Here is a 25,318-nt window from a genome sequence, read left to right as displayed (position 1 = left end):
ACTGATACCATGTTTTCATCAAACCATTTATTTCTGAGGTTTTTCATATCAGATAAATTTCTATATTCCAGATGAGTCAGTGTTTCAAATTAACTCAACTCCTAACATTTAATTAAACCTGGGTTTCAGAAACCAGGAATTTATCCACCTAGTATTTTAACTTCATAAAATCCTAGTTAATTTATAGTAATTTCCTATTTATAAAATTACAACTTTTCATGTCAGTGCTCTAAGTGTTTATATTGTAATAAGTGAGACATTTCTCTATGTTACATATGATTCTGTGATTTTTCTGCCTTTCACATCTTACATCATTAGAAATCCTATTCACCTGTTAAACCTAACATATTAATTCCCTTTGCAAAGCTCCTTTTAGTCCACTTCCCTCTACATCTCCTCCCCCACTGAAGAGGACACAATTTTAACCCTTGTCCTACCACACTACTTTACACTTGAGGTGATCTCTTACTATGGCACTTCACCTGCTTTACCACAATTGTTTCCATTAAAATTCTGTCTCCCCTACTAATCTGTACAGTTTCAGAAGACAGGAAACTAACCCTTCTTATCTTTGAAACTCAGTTGACTAATACTAAATAAATCATACATTAATGAATAATATAAGGGAACAAATAATTCCTCTTATTTAAAACAAAACTGTATATATTAACATTTTGGGGGAGAGTAAAACAGCCCCTTTTAATAAGATATACCGGTAAGAAAATAAAAGTTTAACTAAATTTCTTGAGCTTTCAAAAGAATTTTCAATCTTGAAACCATAATGATGAAAGAAATACATCTATGGCATTGCAGGTTGTAATTGGTGCCAAACAATGACCAGCAGTGTTTTACTTAAAATAGGTATTGTAAACGTTTCAATCACAGTGGAATAGAAGACATCAAAGGAGATTATATCTGGAAATGCAGCTTGCTATAAAAAGCACAGTTATGTAATTTGTTTTTCTTTTTCAACAAAGCAGTGTCAAATTGCACTGTAATAGCACAGCATGAGGACATCTCAGATGGTGAACTTCACTGAGGGTTATGGAGTCAGTTATAAGAGCTAGTAGATGACTTCAGGTCCTCCTGAATCCCTCTCTTAGTGGGTGAAGGTGAAAAGATTCCATAGTGAAAACAAATCTTTCAGAAAAAGAAATACTTTCTGAGGTAGAACGGCAGAGCACATTTGTATTTTATATATGTCAGTGTTCAGAGCTATAGGAAAAACCAACTCATTGGAAAACTTCAGTACATATAAAAAACAAATATTTATATGTGTGTATGTATTTCCTACTTTATGCAAATTTTCAACAAGAGCAAACATTTTGTAAATTTATCAATTTGTTAGAGTGTTCAGAGACAGAATATGAAATACTATTTCAAACTACTCCAGAAATTATGGAGTGGGTTGTACAGAATTTTTAGGAAAAAAAAAAGCAGTTTCCTTTTTTGAAGTTTTTTTTTTTTTTTAAGATTGTTTATTGTAAAGTGCTTTCCAAATTTCCGAGAGAGCAAAGAGCACAATTTTTTTCAGTCATATTTGATGATCCAACCCTTGAAGAAACAATTTTAGTCAATGGTATTTTATTCTAATAGAAAATGATATTCTTAGCATGTAATCATGCTTTTAAAACAAACATAAACAAAAGCACCTCACCCTTTATCATATAGTGCTGTTGATTTATTTTCATTCTTTCTCCTATAGTTTTCCTTTTAGAATTATAGTTAACAGAAGAATAAACATGATACACAACACTTTACATGCACAGACACATATAAATGTGTTTTTCCATTGTTCATCTGGAATTACTAATCGTGAGTAATCAGGCTTGTTTTATTACAGATTTGCCCAAAGATTTTTGAGGCGGATTTTCATGTGATTTGAGCCATGAAATTACAGCCACTCTGAGATCTAATATAAACTATACTTTGCTGAACATTAGGAAAATGCATATGAATTTATATTTAATGTAGGTAGAAGATAGAAAAATAAACATGCAGAAACTGTTAATAGCTATTAACTTATTCAGCATTTACTATGCTAAATGCATTCCTTATGTGATTTCATTTCCTTTCCACAAGAACCCTAGGATTAGATATCATCACTTTGATTTTACACATGAGGGTAAGCAATTTGTGTTCTCCTAGCAAGCAACTAAGCAGGATCTGAACTGACCCAAGCTCACCTGGAAGCCCACATTCCTTGGTGATCAACATATTGCCTCCCACCAGCTCTTACTGTGCAAGGTTTAGAAGCAAGGGTGATTGGCTTAGTGGACCTCATGGGTAATGAGGTTTCATAGAGTTGAAAACTTAGGGAAAAAACCATATAAAAGATGAGAGAGGAGTTCTGCTACCTGAATCATTGCCACCATTTTGACATAAGAAAATACAGGCCCTGAATTGTCAATTTGCTTCCGTGCTCTACCCATTGAGAATCATTGGTGTGTGGGTTAAAGCTCAGATGGAGATGAGGTAAACATAAGGTCCCCATTTGGTGACATGTGGATGACATTTTAACAAACTCAGCTGACAGCCACTGGGATGCAATGAGAATTAGTAACACTCTGATTTTTCCATCTTTTCTCAAGGACACTCACAAAAACCTGAGTACTCCTTCCAAGGCCTGAAAAGGAAGTGATCTGTATGGAAGATGTCCTGACCAACCGTGGCTGTGGCATATGAACTAGTCCTTCCAGAAATCACACAAACAACAACAAAAAAATATTTTGTACACACCTTCCCCAAAAGATAAAAGAACTATTTAACTACCTCATGAGATAGGTTGAATTTAACACAAATGGTTTTTGTTAATTAACATTTTCTGTAAGATTGGTTTTTAGAAAGAAAAGTATGATTTTCCATTAGTCATACATATTAATTTTCTCAAATTTGATAATTAAATATATCATCTGTTGAAGTCAGTATTTCCTAATATCTTTTTCTCTCTTTTGGTTTGCTGGCAAAATTCTCAGATGGTACTGTTACCTCCACTGCCTTTTCTTTCAGTCTCAACTTACTTTTTGTTATTTTTCCTCCTACCAATTTTCTGAAACTACAGTTTTTGAGAGCTCAATTCACCAAAGACCTACTAATTAACAAATTCAATGGTCTCTTCCAACTCCTTACTCGACTAGTCCTCTCCACAGCAATCAAAAATCACAGACCACTTGTTCCTCCTTGAAAAGCTCTTGTAACTGGAAGAAGAAAATGAATGTCTCTTCCCCATAGAGAGATTGGGGAGAAGAATGGCCCTTGGCAAAGAATTTAATCAAGTACTTATAAGAAGTAATTTCAAAGCTTCCACCTGGTCTTAGTGTAGCTAAGGTAGCAGGTTGCAAGAGATACATGGCTCAGCATTAGCCCATTTATTATTCCAGGTAGACCTGAAATAGCACATCTAAAAAGGCAGGCGGGACATGAAGCACAGCAGTGTTGCATAATAATGAGCTCATGCTAACTCTGTTACAGTTATGTGAACTGTGAGTTATAAGGCAGTTAGGAAAGTGTTTTTCTGTTTAAAGTTGGTACTATCTGAATGATGTATGCATGTGTTTGGGTGCCTATGAGAAAGATACCCAGATAGAGTAAGAAACAAAGTCACAAAGATTCAGGAGATAATAAGTGGAAAATTGAAGGACCCATGTTTACAACCCCAACTGATCTTTGGGAAACAACTGAAGAGTCCAAACTTCAAGAGCCCAGGACTACCCCTGGAGTTCTGAAATAAGTAGACAATTCCCTAGTGTTCTAAAAAGGTCTACATGATGTTATTCTAGCCTGCATATGACTAGAGCAGTGATATTTAATCTGAGAGGACATCAAACTCTATATATTGGCTGTAGAAAAAAAAAAAAACCTTGCATTAAAACTAGTGTAACAAACAATGAGAACATCAACAGATTCTTGATCTGTTTTATTTGTGTATCAATTGTTTACCTATTTATGAGTTAAGAGCTTACACATTCTATCCATTTCTTCTTTAACAAGATTCTATCGCCCAGAGAGACTTTTACATAATTAGTAAGTGCTCAATAAATATTTTTAGAATTGGATTATTAAATTAAACATACACATATACATGGTTAATTAGTCATATGATAAATTTTATATTAACTTTGATAAATATAACACTTGAAATGAAATAAATGTAAAAGGTAGATATTTTGGAACTAATTAATATTATAGTACAAAGAATTATTTCATTAACTGGTATAAGATACTATTGGTGGCTATTTTTGATGGTGTTGATAGTAAAGGGAGAAAGAATTTAAACTAACACCTAGTAAGTGCCTATAAAATGCCAGATACATTCTATGAATCATCTCAAGAAATAAGCAAATATCCAGAGATTTAGGTATTTTAACTCAAAAATTATATCTGAAGGCTCAATCCAGAAATTCAAACAGTAAATATTCTCAGGGAATAAAAACACGTTTCAACAGTTTTGCAATCACCTTCAAATCATTCTGACTTAAAAATAGTACTGAAAAGGACCTTGACTATAATACTCTTTAATAAGAAGGAAACCTTATTGATCAGCAGTATCTGCTGTAATTTGAGAATGAAAAACCTGTTACTAGCAAGTATTAGCATCACTGTACAGGTCCAAAAGTATAAAACAAGAATATTGGTGCATGTGGTAGAAGAATTGGCAGAGGAGGACTGTCAGGTTTTGAGCTCTGATATTTGCTACTCTCATGTACAGTGCTGTATCATTAATAAAGCCCTAAAATCTGGGAAAAGTAGTGATGCTTTCTGATGAAAGAATTATTAATTCCAGATGGCACAGAAAAAAGCCATTTCAGGAAATAATAAAGAAAATCAGAAGTGTCTTAACAGATAATACTATTTGAAAAACCAGTAGCCATAGGGCAGAAGTTGGAAAGGAGTCAACTCTCTGCTTCCTTCATTTCTGCTTGCCAAGACACATTTTAACATTTTTCTATCTAACAGTCTTTGTGAGCTTGAAGTTAAAACTACATATAAACATACCACCAAATAACCAAGACAATAAAACATGTACCTGATTATATAGAGCCTGCCTCTTTCAGACAATAGGTCATAGATTACAAGATTCAAATTACAATTGAACTGACCCCAAAGGAAGACTATGTTTAGTTCCTTTGAAATTTATATCAATAAGTAAAGGTTTTATCAAAAGAAGTCATTATGAGGTTATATAGAACATTAAAATAAGTATGTTAAAGGAATAATTGAAAGATGAATTCAGTGTAAAGAAAAATATATGAGGCAATGTCAGCACCCCAAATTATTGAGTGCTTTGTTTTAAACCAAAAATACTATTGAAATGTAATTCTGTCTTCCAAAGCCTAGATATAGTCTGCCATAAATTGCTGGGGATTGGGCAAATGAGAATTGGACATTATAGATCACTTGTACTCATAGAAATGCACTCATAAAAATGTAACCACCAAAGAATAATTAGACTTTTTCTTCATGATGAAACTTGACAATGGACATGGTACATGAATTATGTGTTTATTCTTTTCTACTTGTATTCACCATCCAGTTTTGTTCACCTTGCCTACTGCCCACCTGTGCTCCAGGCATAAACTCCATGTGCATTATCACCCGAGGCTCCATACTGGTTTCTGATTAGGTTTAACGAATGGGAAGCACTTTAGACCAGGGGGAGTGTATATGTCTTTGTTCACTAGCTGGAATTCTTACTGAAATAAAAAAAAGGTGAAAACAAACAAAAAAGCTTCCTGCTTTTTTCCCTTCAATACTAAAGCAGTAATGGCCCTCATATATTGCTGTGATCAGGATGAATTACTACAAAGTTTTTGTTCACTTAACTGTGCCTTCAGCTCTTCAGCGATCTTTTCAGATTGGGTAAATTTTATTTATTTATCTATCTATCTATTTATTTATTTATTTTTGAGACTGCGAATGATCTAAATTATGTACTTGTATTGGTGGTATAAACTTTTTTTCTTTGCTCGTGTCTCTAAATTTATTTGTTTCTACAAGCTAATCCCAATTCAGTGTGTGGTTGTCAAGGAGACTATATCTTTCTCATCTTTTCCTTTCTCTCTCTTCCACTTTAAAAGTTGTTTCTCTGGAATTTACTGCAAACTTATCTGTTGTATAAATCCATGGCCAGGTTCAAATGGGTGGAAACAGCTAATAACAGATAGAAGTGTTCCCTTTCAGGTAACTATCCTAATATTTCCACTGGGCAGTATTGAACCAACCTGCAGTTTCAAGAAAATGATCATAACTGATCCACGCTCTTACACCAATCACTTCACATGGCAATGATATGTTAGATATCCATTCTTTTATGGAAAAGAAAAGACACTCTTCTGGAGAACATAATAATTAATCAACTTACATCAAAATATGCTTTAAATGGATAAATAAATAGCAAAATGTGGTTCAGGTGAACTTAAAGCAAATGATGGTTAACTTTAAGAAGCACTTGAATTTTTTTATTTTTAGTTTTTCCTTCTCCACTAGTGCATTAGAATTTTTTTTTCTTTAACCAGGAATTGAACCCAGCAGTGCTTAACGACTGAGCCACATTCTCAGCCTGTTTTTATAATTTATTTAGAGATAGGGTCTCCCTGTGTTGCTCAGGGCCTCGCTAAATTGCTGAGGTTGGCTTAATCTCCTGAGCCACTGAGATTACAGGTGTGGGCCACCATGCTCAGCTTTATTTTATTTTTGTTTCCTGTCATTAGCAGGTGGTGATTTAGGGTGGGAGAGGGAGAGGACAAGTACAGTATATATTACAGTGATTCATACTTGGTATTTACATTAATAGGTAAGAATTTGAATTATTTTTTTTCATCTTTTGTTAATTTATATGGAAATTCTACCTTCTTCCTAATGTAAAATTCTCAGGAATGTTTATGTGTAGGAATACTAAATATGTGGATAGATAGACCCCACATGCTCAAATTGCATTCCTTTTTAATAAAACAACTAACTTGATTAATATTTCTGAAATTACCTTAAGGGAATATTGGAATGCTGATTCAATTCTGATTGATTATTAGTACAATCTAAACTTTACTCAACTTTTCAATATTTGTACAATGGTTTGGTTCATACAGATATGATCAAATAATCCTGCTTGGGGTTGTGGGGAATGAGAAATATATGTGGAAAATAGCAGAGGTTAAATTATGCAATGTTTCTATTATGCTTTTAGGAGGTATTGCACCTTTTAAATTTACATTACCAAATTGATAGAATAATTTCACACTTTAAATAGATATATTGTAATTCTGAATGGCAGGAAATAAATTTATACAAATCATGGGTTCATATAGAATGATGTTGTCTTATTAAAATTGAATTTATTTGATATTCTCCTTCAAACATATTTGAAATATTTTAGTGTTAGAACAATAAACCACTTTGTAGTTCATTAATATCTGCTCAAATATTAATGTATAATTTTGTTCTGTATCAGATTGCATTTCATTGTATCAGAAGATTCCATTGCTTTTGAATCATTAGGCTGTAAGTTGGAAAATAAATATATATTTCGCATAGTCTTTTATATTTCTTTGCTCTTCTCATTGATAAAGGTTGATAGTGAAACAGTTAAGTAAACACCAAGTTTCTAAGAAGAAGCAGTGAAGTGCATATGATCTAACATAATGTGCTTCACAGAAACTAGAAATTGGATTAATATTGCTTGCTCATGCTTGAAGCACAGAAAATTGCTCAAAGGCAGATGGATGGAGAGTGAAAGTCTAAAAATAAAATTCCCAGTGGAAATGATGATTTTCACAGTTCAGATTGGTTTCTTCCAGGATATAAGTCTCAGAATGTGGAAGAAAAACTTACAATATTGTATATTATATGAAGAATATTATAAATATATATTAAGAATGTTATGAACCATAGTATAAGTATACACACACACAGTATGTGTACATGTGTGTATCTATACACAGTATATGTTTGCACATGTATGTGTATATAGTGAGTGTGCATGTGTGAAAGAGAGAGAGTATATTGTGGGGTTCTGAAAGACATCATTGGGTTAAAAATGAAAAAGTGAAAACTGCTAATTTGTAGCAAAGTGTTATTATTTATCCATCTTACCTGTGATTATTTAATAGATTTCTAGTAACTGACTTCCAAAATTTAACCTAGAACTATTTTAATAATAATTCAATTGACTTTGGCATAACATTTTTGTTTTAACTTAACAAAATATTCTCCTTATGGCCTATACTTATTAACTTCTGGGAAGATCAGTTACCTAAATACTACAATTATAATACCTGCAAACAAGTCAGGCTCAACTGTACACAGTGTGATAATGATCATAGTAATTATGAAAAATGAGAAATTATGAATGAAAAATATATAGAATTAATCACATCATATATAGTACTGAAATAAATGTCTATCCAGAAAATGAGTTAAGAATCAGATTTAATACATACATTTTACTCTAAGGACAAATACATAAAATTAGGTGTTTTTGTAAATTATATACTGTTTGACAATTCAGTATAATTACAAGTTGCAAATTAAACACAAATATTGTTTTACTTAATTTTAGAAACTATTTGAATGACAATAGTTGATATTTTTACTAATGATAAAACAATTAAATTGTCTAATATTTTATATGGTAAAAGAAAAATTGCTTAAAAATAATACTACATCTCCTGCATTATCAACTTCAACCTACACTAAGTTTAAAACAATTCAATAATTTTCTGCTAACTTATTTTATATCAACTTCATCTCAATATCCATTAAATATGTGGATTAAAATGTCAATAAAACTTCTTCAATCCTTTGCTATATTTATCGCAACTCTGCTATTGAGTTTAACTGAAGGAGGTGACCAACTTGCAAGGAGTTAAGGAGTTTCTTTCACATGAGCACTTTGACTAAAATGTTTGGTTATTTGGCTTTTTTATTTTTGTTTTTATTTGTTCTAATTAGTTATATATAACAAAAGAATGCATTTCAACTCATTGTTCACAAATGGAGCACAGCTTCTCATTTTTCTGGCTGTACACCATGCAGACTCACATCGTTCATCCAATCATACTTGCTCATAGGGTAATGACCTCCATCTCATTCCAGGATGCTTCCCATCCCCATACCCCTCCCCTCCCCTCACTCTTCTCTGCCCAATCCAAAGTTCTTCCATTCTTCCCTATGGTTTCCCCACAATTATGGATCAGCCTCCACATATCAGAGAAAACATTTGGCCATTGGTTTTGGGGGATTGGCTTATTTTGTTTAGCATAGCTTAAGTTTTTATATTCCTACTATCAAGGTCTGATATCATCATGTCATCACCAACTCTTACTATTTGTCTCCTCTTTTAGGCATCGTCCTGCATATTAAGTGTTATGTTATTGTAGTTTTAAATTGCATTTTCCTAATACTAATGATGTTGACCATCTCTTTATAGTCAATGATGGTTTTCTTTTTTTAAAAAAAGGAATTTAATTTTTTTTGCCCCTTTGGCTACTGGTTATTTTCTTCTTGAATCATAATTTTATATATTCTGGAATAGGACTTTAGTCAACATATGCTTTAGAAATAATTTTTCTCATTCTGATAGTTTTCACTTGATGATGCCTTTGGATGGAAAAAAAAATGCACTTATCTGATTAAAACCAGATTATCTATCCTATTCGTGCTGTCAGCTTTATTTCAGGTGTGATAGTGAAGAGGTTGTTCTTTGCCTAACCTAAGATCATGGAGATTTTGGTTCCTTGTTTCTTCTACATATTTGATAATTATAACCTTTAGGTTTAGAACTACATACGGCCTTGAGTTTATTTTTGTGTATGCTACAAAGTAGAAGACCAAATTTATTCCTGCATATTTGCATATTCACTTGTCCCATCGCCATGTCTGGAGAGGCTAATTTTTCTTGCAGGAAATTGTCTTGGCACCATTGTCAATATCAATTTACAAAAATGGGTTTATTTCTGAAACTTCAGCTCTATTCCCTTGGTCTATATGTCCATTCTTATGCCAATATCATCCTGCCTTGATCACTATCGTTTCTGATGAGTTTTATGACCCAGCACATGGTCTATTTTGGAGAATTTTTATGTGTATTTAAGAAGTGCATGCATTTTACTGCTATAGATTGTAGAGTTCTACATATTGTCTTTTAGGTCTGGTGGTGAGGTTATAATGTTATTTAAGTCTTCTATTTTTCTTTTGATTTTCTGTTAGTTATTTCACTCATTACTTTAATGATCTTTTCTCATCCCCACCCCACTGCTGAATTGAGCACTTTGAATGAAATTTTAAAAAAATTATCACACTCTGAGAACAGGAATTTTCATAAGAAATTTCATATTCATACAAAATATAGACCATCCTCTAAGTACTGTATTTTTCAGAAGTTTTAAAAGAGGATAACTTGCTCCATTTTCTTCAATATTGGTGGCTTTTTCTACTATACTGCTGATTTGGGAAAGAAAGGGGTGACAGGAGTAGCCTTTGGTTAAATCTCTAATCTATCCTACTGATGGTCTTTCTAGGATAATTTTCCTATAGCTGTAATTAGTAGAGTTCTGAAATCATTGGTTTTATTTGTTGCACTCACATTTTTATTGTTCTATAGATAAATGAATTATACTGGTCTCTTCATTTGCCGTTCTCTGTAATTACTGAACAAAGTTCTTTCAATTCTTCAGTGAAACTATTGAGTTGTGTTTCCATATTTTCTGGAGTTCTCTAGGAGAGTACAATATCATTGCAGTTGAAATTTATAAAATAGATATGTATTCTGAAAAATCTTTTGTTTATTTTGTAAAACCAAGCTTTCAGAGTGATGGTATCATGATGGGTCGTCTATGTCCATCTTAGCTTTATCTATACAGTTCTGAAAACTGAAATTGATCAGAGTATGTCGAGATAGGTAAAATCAGAAATAATGATTCAAACTAATAGATGAGGAAATGTATAAACCAAAATTAAAATATTACTCTGATTTATATTGGTCACTATACCTTAATAAGGGGTAATAATATTTAGATCTTTAATATAGTTTGTGATTACTTTAAAATGCAATGGGAATACCATTTGGTTAACAATCGATATAATAAATATTATCAACATTAAAAATAGAGTTTATATCAATTCATACGTGCTAAGTAAATTTTGTCTATATATTCCTAATAATCATCTCAAATCTTCATGTAATGATTGTAATAACTTTTTTCAGTTATAGAGAAAGGAGCTAAAAAGTTCAGATAGTTTTAAAATATCTTTACTACATCTTATTTAGATATTTGATGGTCTGCTTCTGGTTATGTGACTGATTTGGCTTACAGCATTCACTTTAAGTGATGTTTTCCAGAGGACTTTATCTGACATTGTTACCCAGATATGGGTCCTTCTGAGAAACTAAGGCAGTGTGAAGGCCCACCATCAAAAGTCCAAATTCTTGTGATCAAGTCAGAAAGGTTGCATACATATTGCTCAGAGTAAAAGGCAGTGAGTTTGGTAGAAGGGATAGGAGAGGAGACAATCTCAAGAAAAAGAGGAAGTCCTTTCAGAGAGGAGAATAACTGCATGCCTTTCCTGCCCTCCAGTCTTATTGAAGTAAAAGAAAGTTTCCACAGAGTCTTGCCCAGTTCTACCTCTTGACTTTTAACTGATATCAAGATGACATCAGACCTTCAAGCCTCTACTACCATGACAACTTTTAGATCATTTTGGCTCTTAATGACCAGTTCTAATTGGAATTAATTGGATTAATGGGAATTACCTTTATCTCCCTGAGTTCTAGGATCTGGCCTGTAAAAATGTCACACACACACACACACACACACACACACACACACACACACATGCCGCGTCCAGCTAACGGAGCCAAGTCCAGCGAGGGACGGCGGGGTAAAAAATACACAGCACACCAAGGTTCTTCATCCAGGAGGGAGCATGTACGCGCTTTATTGCCAGATTTGTTCCCCTTATATATCTTTTTAACAGCTGCGGGAAATCACTCAAAAGTGAGGAGGGAAGAGTAATAACTGCGTCCTTGGGTTACCATCACGTCACCGTCCCCTATCAGGAGGCTCGAACAGGTCAAGATGTTCCCGAGAGACACATATGCTCCAGGCAGATAAACAGGGAACTGCAAGCCCGCGTCATGGCCTTGTGAGCTGGCCACATTGACATGCATAACAAAGAACTGGGGGTTGAGTCCCCAGGGGCCAGGGCGGGCCTGCTACCAGCACACACACACACACACACACACAAATGGCTTTTGGGTAACTTGTGTTCCTTTAATAAGAATTATTGCAGGCCTGCATTTCTTCAGCAGATAACAGGTAGTTTCTTGAAGAATGTAACAAACCCAGTCCACTAAAGCCAGACAGCATTGCAGGTAAGTTGCTTCGTGGAAAAGCAAGCATGTGGGGGTCAGCACAGTGGGCCCAGTTCCTAGGATTGTTCCCTTAATCTCATGTTCCCATGACTCATGTCTGTCTGCCCCTTCAGGCTGAATATACTTACTTGAACATATATTCATATTGTCTCATTTCTAAAAGGCCCGTATTTCTGAATTTCTGGACTCAGTCGATGCCATTACTATCAAGCAGGACAGAAACACTAGAGCCCTTCTTGACACCATATGCCACACCTAATACTTTAGATTTGAATTTGTAGATAGTTGTTTGTGTACCTTTCTGCTCTTCTTGAGTACTATTCTACAAAGTTTAGCTTCTTCTGTATTTCTTGACTGGTTCACCTTTTTTATCCCTGTAATTGCCTCCTCTTTACATCTTTAGCTATCCTGGTCAGAACTTGCAAGTAAGAAAACTTAATGAAGACTTACCTGTACAGAAAAGTTACACTTCCTATTTTTTATACTTTTTTTGCTTTTCAAGATAATATTTTTTTTAACCATTAGAAAAAAAAGTGCTAATTCTCCCTTTGTTTTCTATTAAATTAGACAATACAAGCTCTCCTCTGAGACATTTTGGGTAAGTTGTAAAAGTACAAAGGAATAGGTAATATTAAACTCAAATTTTAATTTAAATTAATTTTCCATAAAATTATAGAACAGTGTGACCCACACTGATGAAGTGTTATACAATTCCCCTTTAACAAATACATCAAAACAAACACTACACACATATAAGCAATATATATGAACATACAAATGTATTTGACATATATATGACATATACATACTAATATCAAATTAAAATATTATGAAGAGTTCTCATTAGATATGGAAATTCTCAAATTAAAAGTTATTTCTTAGGAAAATACATATAAGTATAGAAAAGTAATACAACTTAAATTCATGTAAAAATAAATTTGGTAAAGAGTAACCCTCAAAGATCCCACAAAGATCATGCTGCATATGACGATTTATTCAGTACTTTAACATATATGTGCAAAATTCCATCTGGAAACTGGTGATAATCTACCCATGCATTATTTCAATAGGTTCCCTTGGGTGCAATTGTAATTTCCAAAAGCAAAAACTACATTTCAGTTTTTCTGACAAGTATTTTAATAGTAAATGTAATCCATAAAATTGCAGATCTATAATTTCAATGAACACTCATCAAATTTAACAGGAGGGCTGAAAAATAAGGTAGAAGAAATTATTTAGGGAATAAGATAATGGTAACCAAAACTACTAGAATAGGGAAAAATCAAATTTAGATTGACAAAAATCTCACATATGAGTTCAGTCAATAGGCGAAACAAAAGGGAAAAAAAAAAGATTAAAATAATGGAAAGCATTTCCAAGAAATCGTGCCAAAACTGAGGAAAGCAAAAAACAAACAATAAACACAAAATTGAGCTCTTCAAGCTCCAATTCTCATGTTCATACTCCATATAGCAGGGATAAGGAAGGCATGGGATGGTAAAAGGTTCACATCCACTTTCACTAAACTGCCTTTCCTGACATTTTTCTTGTATTCCTTAGCGATTTTCACTAGTTAGATTTGATAGACAAGGCTAAATCTACCTGCAAGGGAAACATTAATCATTAAGAAATTTAAGAAAAGCTGTGTTAATTCTGAAGAACAACAATAATGTAGAAGAAAATAATATAGGTATATTATGGAAATTACACATGCCTCTACTAAATTTTGAATGAAATCTATATACTCATAGAATGTGAACACTGTATGGTGATCTACAAAAAGTGTGTTTTTTGTTTGTAGGCTATAAGCACTATGTTTACAGACATCCTTAGTATTAAAGGTTCATCTTCTGTAATATTGGTAACATATCATATTATAAAGATTTTATTAATAGTGTTAATAAAAGAAAAAGAAAACATAAGAAATAGTAAATTTAAAATTACTTCCACTAAGTGTAAGTACCTTTAACATTAAAATGTCTTGTAATATTTTTCTTTCATATTTTAAATTGTATATATGTATTTTCCTAAGGAAATCTGGAGGATTAACTGCTGGCTTTTTAAGAAATATATAATTAATAGTTGGTTTGAAAGAAGTTTTAGAATTTCTAAGACTGTAGTAGTATAGTCAGAAAACTTACAAGAACTTGAGGAACTGATTTTGGTTTTGTTAATACTGATGATAAAGAGGGACCACTCAGTCTCAGGTGAGATAAAGAAATGTGTTTAGATTCTAAGTAGTTAATGAACTGAGAAGATTTTTAGGTAAACTTTTCATGTGAGTGATGATAATATTAAGATTAATGAAAGGAGGGTGATTAGATTAAAAGGGGTGGTCCAGAATGTAGACAACAACCACAGTGGGTAGTTAACAGTAGATGTCAACAATCTTCTCAAATGAACTGTAAGAAACAGAGAAAAGTAATTTGGAGAGTAGTGTGAATCCTATAACTTGCAGCTAAGATCTAATTGAAATTAGTTAAGGTATGGGGAAGTCTTAGACACTTGCAGAGAATGTGGTTCTTCACCAGAAACTCACATAATTAGAGAGCAAATGAGAACATTTATAAAACTCTCTAAGGCTCAAGGGGAGCTGCTTATAATAGCCCAGATATTTTAGTCATGACATTTATAAATCATTATGGGCATTAGAATTAGTTGATACAAAAGGAACTGGATGAAATGTTGGATTTGTAGAGAAGATACTAGTATCAGGAGAAATAGGCATCAGGGATTTTCCTTAATGGACTAATCTGAGTATTTCAGGAGACTTGTTTTCAGAGAAAACCACCAAGACACTATTTAACTGTTAACTACAGAGGAAAAACTGACGTGGAGTCTAAAATCTTAGGACAGACTAAGGCAATATTATAGTTGCTCAATAAATTTACTGTTTTTTTATTATTCTTATTCTACTTTAAAAGTGGCACATCAAAATTGTACATATTTATTGGGTATTGTATCGCTTATGGGAAATCAAAACATATCTACTCAAATATTTGTCATTTCTTGGTATTGAAAACATTAAAATTTCTTTTTTTCAGCCTGAAATATACAGCATGTTGTTGTTCTCTCTACTTATCCAACTGTGCAACAGAACACAACAATTCATTTCTCCTATCTGAACATCACTTAGTACCCATCAACTAATGTTTCCTTATTTTCCTTCCAAACTACTTTTCCCAGGTAATGACTATATCACCCTCAACTTCAACTTTTTATACTCCATGCAGTAATTGTCTATGTATGGCTGATTTATTTCAATTAACATAAAAAGCACTATTTTCATCCTATTCTGTCATGACAAGATTTCTTGCTTTTTGTGGATAAATGGTGTTCTATTGTCGGTTCCTCCTGTTTTATCTATACATTCAACAGCTGATGAACACATAGATTGATTCCATTAGTTAACATGCCATTATGAAGAGTGCTACAACATATATGTGAGTGCAGACATATTTTAAATATACTAATTCCATTTCCCTTGTATAGATACCCTGTAGTGGGATTGCAGGATCATATGGTAGTTCTAATTTTAACTTTCTTAGCAATATTCATTCTGTTTTCCACAATAGCTGTGCTTACATTCCTTCCAACAGTGCATAAGTGTTCCCATTTCTCTACTTCAACAGTCCTTGCAATTTTTGCTTTTCTGGTAATAGCCATTCTAACGAAAATAAGGTGACATCTCATTGTGGTTTAGATTTGCATTTCCCTGATGATTAGTGATTCTGAATACCCTTTCTAACACACATATGTGTTAGATGTTTGTATGTACTATTTTGAGAAATGTCAGGTATATACTGTGCAAATATTGTTCCTGCTTCTATAAATTATTATCTCTTCATTCAGTTGATGTGTCCTTCAGTGTGAAAAAGCAAAATGCTTTTTGATTTGATATAATCTGATTTGTCTATTTTTACTTTTGTTTCCAAAAGCTTTTCAAGTCTTATTTTAAAAAAAAATCCTTATTATTTCAGTGTCCTAAAGCATTTCCTCTATTTCCTTTTCATAGTTTCAGAAACTACATGGAAGTATTCAATTATTCTGAGATGAATTTTTTTTTGCTCAAATATGGTCAGTTGTTGTTGTTGTTGTTTACACTTCTAGAAGAGTTTTAGAATTTTTTTCTCCTATTTCTGTCAAGGATGTGATTGGTATTTTGATTGGGATTGCACTGTTTAATAAATTTAAAGGTCATAATTTACAAATAAATTTGTGATTGGAGACATGAAAATTTAAACAAATCTGAAAATACTGCTATATATGACCAGAAAAGGAGTTTAAATTAGTAGAGAGATCCTGACACAGAGAAAAAGACACTAAAATAAAAAAGACAGTGATTGGAATACAGAAGCCATACAGCCAAGAGAGAAATAATGGTGCAGGACTACCTAACCCTGGTGAAAGAGAGGTCATGTTGGAGACTGTCTATCTAGAAATCAACCCAAACAATCACTAGGGTCTGAAAAAGGGACAGAACAGGAAGCACATTGAATATAAATAGCCCTGAAAGGCAGCACAGTTGTTAGTGATTCCAACACAAAAATTTTACCTCTGTATCACTTTCTTGAAAGACTGCATTTGGAGTTACCAGTATTCAACTCTCTTTGCTCTTAATATACAACATCTCTGAAAGCCTCTAATAACTGGTGGCTAGCAACATGAGGCCCAGTAAGCATAGTCGTTTTCAATGCAGAGAAAGAACAGCTTTCATTGGCTGCCAACACAGGACAAAGTCTTGCAAGAAGCCAAGAAAATTTCCTGAGTGGGTAGATATAGTTTTCTTTGTTTGGCTTCCTACATAGGAACTTTTCTGAGCTTCCCGGAAGCTTGGCCAAGAGAATCAACCCATTATTACTGATATATAATCTTATTAAAATTGTTGAAGGTTTTGTAAATTTATTTTATTTCTTTAAACTCCTAATATCCAGCTGGGGATGTGACTCAAGCGGTAGCGCGCTCTCCTGGCATGCACAGGGCGCTGGGTTCGATCCTCAGCACCACATAAAAAATAAAAATAAAGATGTTGTGTCCACCTAAAACTGAAAATTAAATATTAAAAAATTCTCTCTCTCTCTCTCAAAAAAAAAAAAAAAAAAACCTCCTAATGTCACCAGAAATTAGATTTTGATTCTTCATTTAACTGTTTCTCAACTTCAACATGAATAAAATTAGTGTTTTCACATTTTGTAATTCTCTAATGCAAAAAAAAAAATATGACATGAAGTAAACCTATTAATCAAAGACTTACTTCTTTTTAAAATCCCACGCTGGATAGCAACGTGTGTATTGGTACACATTACTTCATACCAGATAATTCTTATTATAATTCCAAATTCTACTCTAAAAGCCAGGAATAATAGAATTTATTTTTCTAGATACGATACATTTGTAGAGATTTATTTTAAAAAAGGATGCTAGAGTATTGGATATATTCACAAGAATATATCCAATATATTTCACAAAAATACATTGTGAAAGTATGGGTGGTAAGTTGTTTTGCTTGCCTTATATTTTCTATTTTTAATTTATTTGTTGCTGGTGATTGATCCCAGAGCCTGGGGCACACTTAACACACACGTGTCTACTGAGCCATATCCTCAGCATATTGCTTTGCTTATTTATCATAAAAAATAATACCACAATTATGTTTAGAAAATTGAAAATATGAAGCTTTTATAAATTGGAAATTCTTAGTCTCAAAGATATTAAAGTTCTTACATTCTAAGATCAAGAGCAGGTATATTCCTTTCTTACAAAGAATCATATCTTGACTAAATGTGGGAGATAAAGGAGAATAAGAATTGTTTCCCAAGCGGTATTCATCTGTTGTGATCAGCAGTCTATTGGCATCTCTCTCCACAGAAGAGACAAACTGTATAAACATACTGAATACAGGAGGTATGTGTGATAAATACCTATAATGTTTTTTTCTCAAGTGTTTGAATAAAATGTCTGGTCAATGATATAAGTATCATTCAGACTTTCAAAATATTTAAATATATAAAAAAGCTTGTAGTGGTATACATTTGTTCTTATTCCTTTTTTTTTTCTCTTGAGAATCTATTTGTAAATGGTACTGTTAGGTTCTATTGAATAGAGTCATTATTTTTTACCTATTTTTGTTGTTGTTCCTTTTAGTTATACATGACTGTATAATATGTTTTGATATATGTATACTAGCATGGAATATATCTTATTCTAATTAGGATCCCAGTATTGTGGTTGTACAGAATATTGAGGTTCACTGTGATATATATATATATATATATAATCTCACATATATATGTATTTATATATAATATATATTTATATTTGTATATATATGAAAGTTATGTCAGATTCATTCCACTGTCTTTCTTTCCTATTCATATCGCCCCTCCCTCCCTTTCATTCTCCTTTGTCTAGTCCACTGAACTTCTATCCCCCCCCCCAAATTGTGGATTAGCATCCAAATATCAGAGAAAACATTCCATCTTTGTTTTTTTGGGATTGACTTATTTCACATATTATGATGGCTCCAGATCCACTCATTTACCAGAAAATGTCTAAAGTCATTTTTATTTATCAGAGAAATCACCCATTATGAATATATATACAACAATTTCTTTATCCATTCTTCTGTTGATGGACATTTAAATTGGTTTTATAACTTAGGCATTGTGAATTGTGCTGCTCTAAACATTGATGTGGCTGCATGACTGAGGTGCAGATTTTAACTCCTTTGGATACATACTAAGGAGTGGGATAGCTAGGTTAAATGGTGGTTCCATTCTGGTTTTTTTGAGAAATCTCCATACTGCTTTCCAGAGTGGTTGCAGTAATTTGCAGTGCCACCAATAATGTATGAAAGTACCCTTTCCCCACAACCTTGCCAACCTTTATTGTTAGTTGTATTCTCAATAACTGCCATTCTGGTGAAAGTGAGGTGAAATCTCAGTGTAGTTTAATTTTCATTTCTCTAATTGCTGGAGATATTGAACATTTTTTCATGTATTTGTTGACCATTTGTATTTTTTTTTTCTTTTGAGAAGAGTCCATTTAGTTTTGCCCACTTATTGATTGGGTTATCTGCTTATTTGGTGTTAATTTTTTTGTTTTGTTTTTAGTTCTTTGTATATCCTGGAAATAAACATTTTTCTTAATATTGAACCATTGAAAGCAAATAACACACAATAATAACCTGACAATTATTGAATATTTTTAAAAATCTGAAATTTATCATAGGACTGATTTGATTTCTCAAAGCCTCCCATCTATTATTATGAGCTGTTATAATTTTCTTTAATTATAAATTATAAGGAAGCTAGTTGATTAAGCATGTTGGTAGTTCAATAAATGCCTCTTTAATTAAAAAAAAGTACTACAAATGAATGTTAAATGGAAGTTATATGGAGAAATTTTGTGTAGCATACAGTTTTTCCTAAAAAAATTCCTTTCACGTAACATTATTTTGACAGACTGTTACCTACTTCAATCACTTGTAAACCATCTTGAGAAAAGAGAGTCACGGAGAGTTACTAGTGTTTTTAACTGTTGAATGAGGACTTCATCACCTTTGCTTTGATTTGTAACTTTCTGCTGAGAGGCCAGAACAGCTCTGATCTGGACTGGCAACTGAAGGGTCTGAGTGCTGTAACTCTGTGATCCTCTCATCCTATTTATTTGTGAGCAAGTATTTTATAAAAGCCTTCAAAAATAAAACTTCCCCAGTCGTGATTTTTTATATTTCTCTGTTTTAACCAAGTTTCCTTTATGACTTTGTCTTAATAAGAAGAAAACTATAGTAAGCACCTTTAAAATACGAAAATCAATAACCCAATAAAATCCTATTTTATACTACAAGAGGTTTGAGTAGAAAGTTAAGTAATATTAAACCTAAATCATATCAAACAAGGCTATTACCAGAAAAATTTTATAGTTTGTTCTGATTGATATTTTATTAGAATCATTAATAGTGAACCGGGTCATATATGATGTTTCAAAGCTTAATAAGTATCTGTAAACTTTTGTGATTAAGATCACAAATAACTGAAAAGAATGCTATCTCTGTAATTATATAAAATTGTCATGTATCTTAAATCTCAATTCTAGCATATCTTTTTGAATAGGGGGATATAGTTAAAACACAACTTGAAAAAAAATCTATCTGAAAATTCTTCAAGTCAAACAAAAATTTTTCAATAGACTTTCATCACTCATCTCTTAACTCTAAGACAACAAAAAGGACCTGATGTATACTCAAGAGTCAACCATATTGAAGAGGGAATACATAAAGTTGTATTCCCCTGTGAATGTTTCATGTGTTATTGTCTATATCCACCTGTTTTAAAATATTTATAGCATCATTGATAATCATATGTCATGTTCCTGGGAAGAAAGTTAGAGACACGAGCTAAAGATATCAACTTAATCTACTTTTGATGCAGCTTGATGCTACACAGAACTCATATTGATGAACTCCATAATATTGTGATTATTGAAAAAGTTGTCCCAATTAACTTCCAATGTCTTCTAATTCGTGTATTTTTAAACATGTTTTTCCTTTGTGTTGGTATGGATGCACATGGCATGGATTTTAATTTTTAATTTCATGGTTGAGAATATATGATGATTAAGCCATAAACTCAAGACAATTTTGGTTTATTAAAAGCCGAGCTGGCTTTTTCACTTCCATTGCAAATTGTTTAATGGTACACTCACCACACCTTTTGAGCTCCAACATAGTTAATTTCCTGTCATCAGTACCTTCACAGCACCAAAAGTGTACTTCCATCCTAACACTTCCCACATTGTGCTGTCAGGCTTTATGATGCTTGTGAGCCTTGGAGAAAAATGTGCAGCCCTGAAACAGATTTCTTTTTATAGCTGATACATTTTCTTTAACATTTTATAGCTTGGGCTGAACATAATTCCTGGGCATTATTAGATCTCAGTTTATATTTTTAAAAGAAATAGTATAAACAATGTGAATTTCTGAAAGCATCTTGCTGTTGGAAATAAATTAAACCATTTGTCATTATATACACTCTATTGAAACAAAATATGTAGATGGCTAATATCAAAGTTGGCATGATTAACTTTCATGCATTTAAGTAAAATGGGCTAAAATGAATCAGACTGCACAATAACTTACATTTTTCATAATGATGCTACATGATGAGAGAAAAAGTTTTTTGATTTATATCATTTATACAGGTTTATCTTTTATGAAAAATGAGTGATTTTCATTTTATCACTAAGAAATCATTAACAATTAAGTATTTCAAAGATATACCATGTTTTCTTTTAGATTTTTTTGTTAAAGCATTATGATTACACATGGTAGTTGGGTTCATCTCAACACAGTCATACATGCATGGAATTTGATTTCAGTTCATGTTAACACCCTTTTCCCTACCCACCTCACTTCCCCTCCATTCTTTTCCCTCTACTGGTCTTACTTACACTCATTTATATAATTATTTATTTTTTAAAAATTTAATTTGTTTTAATTAATTATACATGACAGTAGAATGTATTTATGCACTTTGATATATCATACATAGATGGGTTATAATTTCTCATTTTTCTGAGTATACATGTTGCAGGATCATATTGGTCATGCAGTCACATATATACATAAAGTAATAATGTCTATTTCATTCTACTATCTTTCCTATCTCCCCACCGCCTCCTCTTCCCTCCCATCACTTCCCTCTACTTAATCTAAGGTAACGTTATTTTTCCCTAGTGCCCCCCACCTTATTGCCTTATTGTGAATTAGCATCTGCATATTAGAGAAAACATTTGGGCTTTGGTTTTGTGGGATTGACTTATTTTGCTTAGCATGATATTCTTCAACTCTAACCATTTACTGACAAATGCCATAATTTTACTCTTTAAAGCTAATAATCCATTGAGTATATATATCACATTTTCTTTATCTATTCATCTATTGAAGGACACCTAGGATGGTTCCATAGTCTAACTATTGTGAATTGAGCTTCTATAAACATTGATGTGGCTGTGTCACTATAGTGTCCTGATTTTAAGTTCTTTGGGTATAAACCAAGGAGTGGGATAGCTGGGTCAAATTGTGGTTTCATTCCCAATTTTCTGAGGAATATCCATACTGCTTTCCATAGTGGTTGCACCAATTTGCAGTTCCACCAGTAATGTATCAGTGTACATTGTTCACCACATCCTCCCCAATATTTATTATTGCCTGTATTCTTGATGATTTTTGCGATTCTGACAGGAGTGAGATGAACTCTTAGAGTAGTTTTGATTTGCATTTCTCTAATTACTGGAGATGTTGAATGCTTTTTTTTATATATTTGTTGATCATTGTATTTCTTCTTCAGTGAAGTGTCTTTTTAGTTCCTTATCCCATTTACTGGTTGGGTTACTTGTTTTTTTGGTGTTAAGATTTTTGAGTTCTTTATATATCCTAGAGATTAATGCTTTACTGGAGGTACATGTGGCAAAGATTTTCTCCCAATCTGTAGGCTCTCTCCTCATTTTATTAATTGTATCCTTTGCTGAGAAGGAGCTTTTTAACTTGAATCCATCCCATTTATTAATTCTTGATTTTACTTCTTGAGCTTTAGGAGTCTTGTTAAGGAAATCAGATCCTAGGCCAATGTGGTGAAGAGTTAGGCCTATTTTTTCTTCTATTAGGTGCAGGCTTTGATCCACTTTGAGTTGATTTTTATGCAGGGTAAGAGACAGAGATTTAATTTCATTTTGCTACACATGGATTTCCAGTTTTCCCAGCACTATTTGTTGAATAGGCGAAAAGAACTCATAACTAGAAAGCCTATACTACAGAGCATTCTCAACAAAATAGTCCGTGAGGATGAAGTGGGGGAAAAAAATGAAAACCAGTAAAGGGAGCATCTGCACTAAAGAGTCCTCATTTGGAGGATTCTATCAAATGAGAAACTAAGACAAATCATAAACCAGAAACAAATCAAAATGACTGGGAATACAAGTCATATCTCAATAATAATCTTTAATGTTAATATTCTCAACTCATCAATCAAAAGACATAGACTGGCAGATTGGATTAAAAAACAAGACCCAACAATATGCTGTCTTCAAGAGACTCACCTCATGAGCAAAGACATCCACAGCCTAAAGGTGAAAGGATGGGAAAAAACTTGTCACTCATATGGATTGCATAAGCAAGCAGGGGTTTCCAATTTCATTTCAGATAAAGTAAACTTCAAACCAAAGTTAATCAGAAGGGATAAAGAAGGACATTTCAAACGTCTTAAAGGAAGTGTATATAAATATTTATTTCCTAAACAATGGAGCATCTATGTACATAAAAAAAAATCACTTCTCAATTTCAAGAGTCAAATAGATCACAATACAATAATACTGGGTGACTTTATCACACCTCTCTCACTACTGGACAGATCTCCCAAACAAAAACTAAATAAGGAAACTGTAGAACTAAATAATATAAAATCAATAATTTAGACTTAACAGACATATATAGAGTATTTTACCAATCAAAGAGAAAATATACTTTCTTCTCAGCAGCACATGGCTCCTTCTCTAAAATAGACCATATCTTATGCCACAAAGCAATGCTTAGTAAATACAAAAAAAACAGACAACTATGTCCTCTTTCACCACTTCTATTCAACATCATCCTGAAATTCTAGCCAGAGTAATTAGACAACAGAAAGAAAATAAAGGGATACAAATATGTAAAGAAGAACTCAAAATCTTAAACTATCACTATTTGAAGTTGTCATGATTCTATATCTAGAAGATTAAAAATATTTCACCAGAAAACGTCTAGAACTAATGAATAAATTCAGCAAAGTATCAAGTTATAAAATCAACACCCATAAGTCAATCACATTCCTATACATCAGCGATGAATACACTGAAAGAGAAATTAGGAAAACTAATACATTCAGGATATCCTCAAAAAATTATATATATATATATATATATATATCCTGAGACTCAATCTAATAAAAGAGGTGAAAGACCTCTACAATGAAAACTATAGAACACTAAAGAAATAAATCGAAGAAAACCTCAAAAGATGGAAAGATCTCCCTGGATAGGCAGAATTAATATTGTCAAAATTGCCATACTACCAAAAGCATTGTACAAATTTAATGCAATTCCTAGTAAAATCCCAATGAAATAATTCTTCATAGAAATAGAAAAAGCAATCATACTACAGAACAATATTAACAAAAATGGCATGGTTTTGGCACCAAAATAGACTTGTAGACCAGTGGTACAGAATAGAGGACACAGAGACAAACACATAAATATGGTTATGTCATACTAAACAAAGGTGCCAAAAACATTGACTAGGGAAAAGATAGCCTATTTATTTATATTTTATTGTTGTTTTCATTTACATGTAATGCTGAAATTCCTTTTGGTATATTTATACATGCATACAACATGATTTTTAGAGAATTCATTCTGCATTTCCTTCCCTTTCACATCCCTCCTCTCTCCCTTTCAATTTTCTTTTTCTACATTACTGATCTTCTCTATATCTTCATGATATATTATTCTCCCCTCCTCTTTTAATTTACTGAATCCTCCATATATGAGAGAAAATATTTGACCCTGGATTTTCTGAGTATGGCTTATTTCACTTAATATAATGTTTTCCATATTCATTCATTTACCAGTAAATGCCATGTTTTCATTCCTTTTTATTGCTGAGTAAAATTACAATGTATGTATTTTGAGAAATCTCCATATTGCTTTCCAGATTGCAATCCCACCAAAAATGTGCAGAGTACCTTTTCCCTCACATCCTTGCCAGCATTTATTATTCTTGATAATTCCCTCTTTCTGGAGTGAGATGAAACCTTAGTGTAGATTTAATTTGTATTTCCTTGTTTGCTAGAGATGTTGAACATTTTTTCATATAGGTATTGGATAATGTACCTTTTCCTTTGAAAATTTTCTGTTCAC

The sequence above is a fragment of the Marmota flaviventris genome, chromosome 4 (genome assembly GCF_047511675.1).
Source record: "Marmota flaviventris isolate mMarFla1 chromosome 4, mMarFla1.hap1, whole genome shotgun sequence".
Lineage (NCBI taxonomy): Eukaryota > Metazoa > Chordata > Mammalia > Rodentia > Sciuridae > Marmota > Marmota flaviventris.
Note: the sequence above shows the minus strand (reverse complement) of the source record.